The sequence below is a fragment of the Beta vulgaris genome, chromosome 1 (assembly GCF_026745355.1).
Source record: "Beta vulgaris subsp. vulgaris cultivar EL10 chromosome 1, EL10.2, whole genome shotgun sequence".
Classification (NCBI taxonomy): Eukaryota; Viridiplantae; Streptophyta; class Magnoliopsida; order Caryophyllales; family Amaranthaceae; genus Beta; species Beta vulgaris.
Window position 1 is genome coordinate 52,243,021 of NC_079202.1, and position 10,475 is coordinate 52,253,495.

At 31.8% G+C, this 10,475-nt stretch overlaps 1 long non-coding RNA gene across 1 annotated transcript; it reads left to right on the forward strand.

The window, feature by feature from the left end:
* Positions 1–1,890: 1,890 nt before the first annotated feature.
* LOC104905428 (uncharacterized) lies at positions 1,891–3,205 on the forward strand. The gene is made up of 2 exons (XR_791737.4): positions 1,891–2,652; positions 2,743–3,205. It is a non-coding gene; the product is annotated as an uncharacterized LOC104905428 (long non-coding RNA).
* The last annotated feature ends 7,270 nt before the right edge of the window (positions 3,206–10,475 follow it).

Below are 10,475 nucleotides of genomic sequence, written 5' to 3' on the forward strand. Positions count from 1 at the left end.
GGAACTTGAAGACCAAATATTGCTGTGATAATTGCAAATCTAACACCCTACCCAGTAATGTTAAAACTCTTATAAAGGCCCCTCTCTCAAGTAGTCAAATCAGAGAACAGTATTAGTACGACGCATAACGATAGTCATTGAATGTCTAGAAGTTGGCCTTTGGAAATTGTTGTGGCTTGCTAAACATTGTTCTAACTTTACTGTATTTCACCTTCAATAGCTAAATATGTATTAAACCTCATTTTTTGTATTTTACTCTTATATCCTTCACCTTTTAAATTCCATTCTTCACTCTGGTACGATTATATAATTTTCAAAATTCACTTTTCATATAATTTTTGAGATACAATTTTTTTTTAAAGACATAATACATTTATATGTTATATACATAGCCAAAAAAAAAATGTCACTAGAAAAATCGGTCATTTTAAAAAAGTTTCGGGGTTTTGGAATGAGACAAATTTTTTTCTAAATTGCACAACTTTTTGAGATCTACGTCGTGTTCTTTTTGAAAGACCCACAATTTTTTTTAAAAAAAAAAAATGGAGTGAGGGGTGTGCTTGGTTCATAAACTTGTGTAATGGTGCTAATTAATAGATTGAAGCTTGATCATAAAATTATCTAAAAACATCAAAATAGTTAACAAGCTACAAGCTTGCTAAATGCTAATAAAAGCAGCTATCATTCATTATCTATTAACTGTTGGAACCGTTAGTTTTCCAACTAAAATGATGATGAATTACATAATGCCATAATGGACGTCAGAAAAGTATAGAGAAATGGTGCGAATATATTCATCTTCCAAAATTAAAAGTTGTCCAAAGCTTTCATAATCGATTACATGAAGAAAGAAGACAAAAAAAGAAACATAACCACAATTGACTTATTCAGTTATTTATTTATCTCTCCTTCCAAATCTAATGAATGAATGAAAGAATACTCCCATTGTCCTTTCTCTTAGACGTGCTCTTTGCGTGGGCATCCATGTGAAGTTATATGATGATGAAAATGAAGTTTGCCAGTTAACGCTTTGCTAGCTCACTGCAAACCAATTTGCAAGAGTCTGTGACCCTCTTGCCATTTAATGCCTTTTGTCTGCTTTGTTTCCATGGAAAAAGAATGATAGGGTTCTCTTTTTTTTCTATTTAGAGACCATTCCATGCTTTAAATGGCTATGAATAGAGGTGCCCAATGAATTGATCGACCTAACCCGACCTAACCGCCTTGTGATTCAAGTTACTCTGGTGATCCAGGCGTAACTTTTAAGGATTATGACGGTGGTATATAACTTTCGATGTAGCATTCCTGTGCTTGTTATTGATAACGTCTACTCCATCTTTACCTTTATTTTTAAAGTCTTACTGCAATGCGCGTTGTGGTTTTAAAAGTGTCTCAATGATGCTTCTTACTTATATTGCCATCTCTTATTAAATGAATTAATCTTGTTAGAGTAATACTTTATGCATACTGTTGTTTCTGCATTCACATGAAATTTGAAATTGATCGATTAGATTAGTTTGAGTATCTTATCATAAGGAGTTTAAGATAATTGTTTTTCACTTTTACCAAGAACCTCATGGAATTAAATAAGTTCCAAATTTCAAAAATGAGTTGGAGACATGGGTTGTGATTATTCAAATGTACAAATATTAGTTGGTACTATGGAGTCGGGCAAAAATTGTCCTTTCTTGGAGATGTTAGGTTCATCCAACAATAACCTCTCCTTCAACTCTTTAATAAGATTCAAACAGACAAACACGCATTGCTAACACGTATATCAAAATAATGCAAGTACAATAAAAAAAAGAAGTTCAGTAATCAATCCCCAAAAGACAGGACTAGTTTCGTCTATTCTATTTTGTATCGTTTTGGCGGCATGGCCGAGTGGTAACGCGAAGGACTGCAAATCCTTGTTCCCCAGTTCAAATTCGGGTGTCACCTAATTCTGGGGAAAGAAAGAACAACGAATTTATCTTCATAATTTGAATGATTTCCCGATCTAATTAGACGTTAAAATAAATTAGTAACTGATGTGGGAAAGGATTCTACCACGAGTACGTATCGCCTACAAGTCTACCACCCACTAGGCACTACCGCACTAGCCCTAGGTTACTACCTCATTCTCCGAGGACATGACTAACTAATCAGTTATATATCATTGTTAAAAAATAAGCTCCTTGATTGTAGACACATAAATTCATAATGGTGAAACCGTGAAAGTCATATAAAAACGCCAAAAGAGAAAACGATGCTACTAGGACTACAACTTTATCTCTTTGATCTATCGTCTTCCCCATCTTCATACTGCTTCCTTCTTCTGGCTTTTTGTCATGATTACTTTCTATTGCCATCATTGTTATCAATTACCATCATAAAGGGGCACAAAATGTTACATACCAATAAATAAATACAAGCATAACCCCCACCTATAACATGATTTTATTCACACTACAAACAATATATAATACACCATATAGAAACATACATAACTTATGTAGTAATTAAAAAGCTCTTCTATTTTCTCCCTTTACCCTGAATTTGCATAGTAGATATGTGTATAAACTTCACAGAAATAATCCCTTCTCAATTCTTATACTATAATTATCGTCCGAAGATGAGAAGCTGCAATATTCATTGGATAATCACAAGAAGGTTCATTATCATTAGTTATATATTGTGATATCTTTGTTTTATGAGTATATATGTGTATATAATATGTTCTTGTGTAAAATTATGCAACAGGAGAAGAAATTCGTCATTGTATTATAAAGCAAAACTCAAGGCAAATAAGATGTTATTAGAGAAGAACTTGGAGTTATATTTGAAGAACCAAGATATAATAAGGGAGAATGTCAAGCTAAGGGAAAGAGTTACTTATCTTAATGAAGAGAACAAGGTTTTAGTAGCTCAACTACGAAAGTCATCTTTGTCACAATGATGAAACAACAACAACGACGACGACGACGACAACAACGACGACGACGACGACAACAACAACGACGACGACGACGACGACGACAATCCAGTATGAATCTCGCTAAAAGAGCAGGAGTACTTAGAGATTAGAAGGTCTAGTTAATTATATATAGTTTTATCCCTAATTATATAAAAAAAAAAATGGTGTCATATTCAATATTTGAGATATAATTGAGCAGCTTATGTAGAGTGCATTTAGAATGATCTAAAGATTGTGATTTGAAATTTACATGTGCCTTTTCTTTCCTTTTTGTTCTTTCTTTTTATGTTCTTTTCTTTAAGAGCTTAAATTTGAATGATAGAAAAAAACACCTATGATAGGAGATTGAATTATGTTTGTTGAAATATGTCTTAAATTATTTGTTTTGGTTTCAGTTTCAGGTCTAATTTATTTTAGGTTAATTAATTAGAAGAGTAATATATATGGGTTATGTTATATGCAGTTCTGAGTCTTGCATATAAAACATAAATACACTACTTAAATGGATTATGTTATATGCAGTCCTTAAGGTTGCATATAAGACATAAATACATTACCTAAAATGGAAATAAGTTGTGAATTTATGGAAAAATTTTGCATCAAACCGATGTAATAAATGATCAATTAATGCAACTTATTTTCATTTTTAGTTCTTATATACAGCCCTTAGACTGCATATAACTTTTCCCAGTATATATATATATATATATACCATCTTTTTAGTATTTGCCTCATAATTTTGTAATTTGTACTCTCTATCTCTCCTCAAGATGATAAATGTTTATTCTCTTCTATTTATAGACATAATTAACACATTATTAATAAATTATATTAATTTTTTATGTCGATTCTTCTTTAGTTCTTCATTGCTTTCATCATAATAATGTTGCTCATAACTTTATTGGGGCTTGATCTTGTTTTCAAGAGGCTAATGGGAGAGAGATTCTACCACAACTAGATAATAGAGGACAGTTACATTTAATTAATTACGTAGGCTCCTTGGTCCTTACCATACCTCTTTTTTGTTCGCTGACTCATCAGTCTATTTAGGCTCTGTTTGATATTACATTTAAGTCATCTTAAATGAATAGGTGTTAAAAGTTTAAGTCACCTAAAATAAATAGTTGTATTTGGGGGTAAGAGCTTAATAAAATTTAAACTCAAAAATTGACTGAAATTGAGTTGCTATCGCATCACAATTAAGGTGCTAAAATTTTTAACTAGCTTATAAATTTCAGCTCTATTTCAGCTTATTTTCCCAAACATATCCTTATTCTCTATTTAGTTCTTTATTGTCGTATATTTTTATAGTTTATGCTATTATTTAACAGCCACAATATTCCTACTTTCTAAGGCTAACCGTCACAATTGTAATAAGTTCTTGGTATAATATTGAAGGGTGAAGTTGTGAGTTAATAATCACGTTAATCAGGCATTTCTCATCTCATCAGGACCGTATTTGGGCACGGGCAAGAGGGACATGTGCCCAGGCCCCAAAGTACAAATTAAAGCCCAAGTTAATAAAGGCTAAAAAGTGAAAAGGAAAATTTTATAAAAATTTAAAAAAAAACACCACCACACTACCGACTATTGAGAATATCGTTGAATTTACAACCTTCTTCAATCCACTTCTTTTCTAATTTTTGGCAGTTTCCATACCTATTCAATTCTCCCACTTCTTTTCTAATTCAATTATGAAACTTATTTTCCATTTATTTTTCAATTATAATCTAGTTGCAAAACTTTTAGCAAAAATCTACAAATAACTTGAAGATGATTTGTCTTATGAACGATCTTCTCAAATGTTCAAATACCAATAGGATTAGAAGTTTCAAATTTATCTAGAGTTTCTTGTCAGAAACAACCTTATAAATTTTTTTTTGTGACAAACCACCTTTAAATGGGATTTTCTTGTCAGATCAGATCCTTCGACCATTTTCCGACATTGACTTGATTTTTTTCGGCCAAGACTTGATTTTCCGGCGAAGACTTTTTTTTTTACCCCCTTCACTCTCTTTTTCCCTCCAATTTCTTATTGCAAACCATTATCTCTCATCTCTTTCACTTCCTTCTTTGACCCCTCATTCTCTCACGCATCATCTCTCTCTCGCCTTCTTCTTCTCTCTCTCCTCCACCTCGCTGAACTGTGAAACTGAACACCGCCAATGCTGCTCATCCTCTCTCCTTCTCTCCCAAATTTGTCGCCTCTGTTTTCTGTCTCCACTCTTATTGTTAATGGCAATAAGCTTGTGGGGGGAGGGGGGATTTTCTTAGGTTAGCAACATTGGAGGGCCATGGTTTCTTACTAGTTAATGGCAACAAGCTAATTTTTTTGTGCAACCATGGTGAAATGAGAGAAAAGAGATGAAATGGCAAGTTCACAAGAGATTCAAATGGGGGATGACATTTGAAAGAAAGGAGAGAGAGAATGGTTTCTTTAGGTTTGAAATAGGGGACTCTTCCCTAGGCTTCCGGCCAATGCCGATGTGGTGGCTTCTTGTGCGAAGGAGAAGGCGAGAGGGTGAGGATGGATGATGGAGGATGGAGAATGGGATGAGGATGGAGGATGGAGAATGGGGTGTGGCTGGAGGTTGGGGTGGGGTTGGGAGGAAGAAATTGGAGGGAAAAAGAGAGGGAAGAGGGTAAAAGAAAAAAGTCTTCGTCGGAAAAATCTAGTCAATGCCGGAAAATGGTCAAAGGGTCTGATCTGACAAGAAAATCGCATTTAAAGGTTGTTTCTCACAAAAAAACAAAATTATAAGGTTGTTTCTGACAAAATGACACTTTTAAAAGGTTGTTTCTGACAAAAAACCCATTTATCTATAAAGACTCCTCCTTTCATTGTTCTTCACATCTCATGCTAATTAATTTCCCCTCTTTCTTATGTTAATTTTCTCATCATTTACTTTGAAAATTTGGTTCCTTAGTTATTTTTTCACCGATTTGATATCCCAAGAACTCAATTTTTCTAGGAGATTCTAGCAAGTACATCAAAAATGTTCGGGTAATTTCATTAAAAGTTCTACGGGATTTGATGCTTTTATTATATTGACTTTGAAGGCAACAAAAAGTTTCATTTACAATAAATTTTTTTATTCATTACGTACTCAAGAAATTGAATTTTTTTTAAAAGAATATCAACTAGGGCCCCATTTTTTAGTTCACCTATAGGCCACCAATAACTCCAAGACGGGCCTGCATCTCATCATATAATCGTCTTTGTGCCTTCATACCAAAAGCCCTCGAGAAATACTCAAATCAATGTGTAGTTAGTTTTAAGGATACACTTCTAAGATCAAAACTTTTGAGTTTTGATCCATAAAGCTAGGTATTCCTCAAATTAAAGAGTAGGTTTTAGGTGAGAGCTTTCATGGAGCACAGGGTCAATAACTCAATGAATGTATGTACTACCTCTGGTTTTTTTTAGTTGTAACGATTAGACATTTTCCCTCTCTACTTTATGTCAAATCGTTGCAACTAAAAAAACAGAGGTAGTATATGATTTTTTTTATTCATATGAAACATTAAAGCAATACAAAATACTACCTCTGTTTTTATTTAGTTGCAACGTTTTGACTTTCACGCTTGCCAATGTACAATTTCAAATCGTTTTATCTCTAATTGTATGTAAGTAAAAATTATAAAAATTTGATATTATAAAAGCTTACATCGAAACGAATCAAACAAGACCACACATGACTATATTTTGTTTAACATATAAATCAATAAATATGGTCAAATAAGAGAACATGAATAGTGTAATTTGTCAAACGTTGCAACTAAAAGAGAACGGAGGTAGTACATGATATATCAACCTAAACATTAATGACATTGTGACAAACATTTCGCCAAACCTATCAAATACTATGACTAAAATAGGAAAGTTTTTTTTTAAAAAAAAGAGGAAAACGAATCAAGTCCAAAATCATCAATTTGTGGAGCATGCGGCTGAATTATGAGTACAAAATATTTGTTTTGCGCTGCTATTCCTTGGACGAAACTTAAAAAACCCCAGTGTGTTGGGCCTGAAATTTATTGTTTTGCCGGTCTTCGTGTTTCTTCGTTGTAAAAGGTGGACCAAAAGCACAATGGGGGGCTTGGGTTTGGGCTTTTCTTTCACCATTTTGTTTCACAACGCTTATATTAAGATTCAAACGCATGATTTTTGAAATGAAATGTGAGAGTTTAATCACTAGTACAAGTTCACTATAATTTCAATGCTTGATGTTTCAAAGTAAAATATAATAAAATCTTATAATTATATGTAATTATAAAGACATAGACAAATTTTTTGATCTCTAATACTTTTATTACGCAATACTTTTCTCTTACCCAATTCCATTGAGATTGTTATTTTATCCCAATTTCTTAAAAGTTTTATTTCTAAAAAAACTTATCATGCCATACCATACATATTCCAATTTCGCATCAAACATAATATTACAAAAAACTATATCAAAAATCTATGAATAATAATATATTTGATAATTGTAACTGACCCAGGGTATCGCACGGGCCAAAACATTAGTTAGTATATCTCTATTATATAAGCCAAGGGAGGAGGTGTGGTGTCCTCTTTTGAAGTGACTAAAATACCCTCTAATAATTTAAAACAATGTTTTTCTTTTAATAAAAAATAGAAATTTGCCACATGAGTAGGTCAAAAATAGAATATGCAATACCATTAATAACTTGACAAACTAGATTGAAACAATCAATTCATGAAATCAATTAGAATCTTCAACCAAAAATAGTTAGCAATATATCGTGATAATATAATATTTATTATTTACAAAGTTCAAATAATATGGTTTATTTTTATAATTGTTAAATAACTATACTAAACGCTGAAAAGAAATTATTAAATCATCGATCAAATTTTTTCAGTGACGATATTGAATAGTTAAAAATCATTCACCTTTAAGTTAAAAAGATAATAAAATCTACAAAATAACCTCAATAATTTACATCACTACCAAAATAATTTTAGATAAAAAACATGTTCATTTGTATATACTTACATAAGATTGTCGACACACGCATCGCGTGCATATGCAACTAGTAGTATATAGTAGCAACTAATAATTCCGAGAAAAGTGTCACACATTATTAAGGTTAAAATTGATAGCACTTCAATTTGATGCAATTGAAGATTAGAGGTTTCACAGTGGAATGCCCACATTTACAAAGTAGGTACAGAATTTTTAGTGAGATCTTTACATGCCCTTGTACAAAATTAAAAAGGATTAGATAATGAACTAGTTCGTTAGTGAACAAAGATAAGAAAAAGTAAACCTAGTTTGTTAAATTATCGATCTACCCTTTTATACGTTTTCTTTATGTAAGTCCCCTATCATTATATTTATTATGATGTTTACCCAAAAAATCGTTTTATATACATTCAATATTGTAGTCATACAAACTTTAATTTATTTATGTAGAATAATATAAATATTTTTTTATGTCATCTAATTGGCAGCTGACATTTATGGTAGTAACCAAAAACAATGCAATCAATATGGATCAATAGTTGACATGCATGGTAGTAGTTTCTTTTGAAGCTCTTACAATGAATTTTTATAATAAAAAAACACTGGTACTTTTGCGGGCACTTAATTGTTCGAGGTTCAGGCTATGTTCAGTTCACCTTATTTTTGCTTATTTCAGATCTAATCAGATCAGATTAGATCAGATCAGAAAAAATAAGTTCAGATCAGATCAGTTCAGATCATGCTTATATTTTAAAATCATTATATCTTTCATTACATATTAATAAAAATTATAATAATTGAATTCTAATAAAGTACTCATTGAGACGAATCAAACAAGACCCCACATGATTATATTTTTTCTTATATATTGAGAAAAATCTAAAAGATAAGATCTTGTAATCAGAAAAAATAAGTTCAGATCAGATCAGAAAAAATAAGTTCATATCAGATCAGATAAGTTCAGATCAGAAAATTTCAGGTGAACTAAACATAGCCTAAGTCATGAGCTTTTTCTAGCTACTCGTATTGCGGGTACCCATATATTTCGGTACACATATATGGGGTACTCACATATTTGGGTATTGAATGACTAGGTACTCGGTTATGAACAATCCTATTCCCTAAACAACACTCTCTTTCTAATCGATTGTATTTTTTAAATTAAAAAAAAAAACAAAAAGAACGACATTTAGTCATTTACCATCTTGAATAACTAAAATGTAACATATGATATAGATTAACTCCAGAGAAATCGCCCGGATCAACAACTAATTAATAGTAAAAAGGAGTATCTATCTTTTCAGGGGAGAGTTACGCGAGGTAAAAACAATAATACAACCCTACCAATCTATACTAATATATTAAAAGGCGTGCGTAAATCATTACGGTGCCACGTGGTGCTCTCCCTAGGGAGTTTTAGTTCATGCAATCCATGTACAATAAAAAAAATTAGAAATTGCATAGTATAGGTTTTGATCCCGTGACCTCAAATTCATGTACTAAAGTTTTAACCACTAGACCAAGTTGTATTTAGTAATATCATATCAAAGTACAATATTAATAAATGAATTTTTTCTTACCCGGAGCATAGCCCGGGCCTAATAACTAGTTACATAGAATAACCACATAAAAAACACATACACATGACAGTACAGATTTATTCTCGTTAAATTCCCAAAAAATGCTCTTGAAATTGTTTTCTTCCCACAGTAAAAACATGTCCACTTCATATACGCACATATAAAAAATTAAAAGCCAAAAGAAATTTGAGTAAAAAACGAAAAAGACAAAAGGGTGGAAAAATCCCCCCCAAAAGTGTGTAATTAACACCAATTAATATCATAGTATTATCAAGTATCAACCATCAAACTCACCGTCACTACTCAATCCGTACGTTTTTTCAAAAAACTTTTTGAAGATTAATTAAGATATCCAATAACTACAGCTTTTAAAAAAAAACCAATAATCATTACAATAAGTATTGAGTAGATTGAGTTCGTAATAATTTATTGTGAATCTATACTACTGACTGTCGCTTTGTTTTTTTATCTTATTTTCATTTCAGTTCAGTTCGGTTCAATTTCTCTTTTCAATTCAGTTTCTCCCAATTCAGTTGATTTCATTTCAATTCAGTTCAATTTCTCTCAATCTAAAAGAACGGGGGGCTTATATCATAAAAAAATGACTAAGTTATAAAAGCGATTATACATCATGCAGATTCGATCGTATCATTACAAAACTAACTATACAAAAGATACTTAGGTGTTGTTTGGTTGACATTATTTAGTATAGAAAACTGAAATTCCTAGGAATTGAATTTTTTGGTGTTGTTTGGTTGACATATTCACACTAGGAAGTTCAACTTCCCACAAAATGGAGGAAATTACTTACCTAGGGGGACCAATGTAAGTGGAAATTCTCATGAGAACTTTCACTTCCCATGAATCACCAAACAACATTTAGCAATTCCTAAAAAATATAATTACATGGGAAAATAAATTTTCAAGGAACTTACACTCCCTACATTC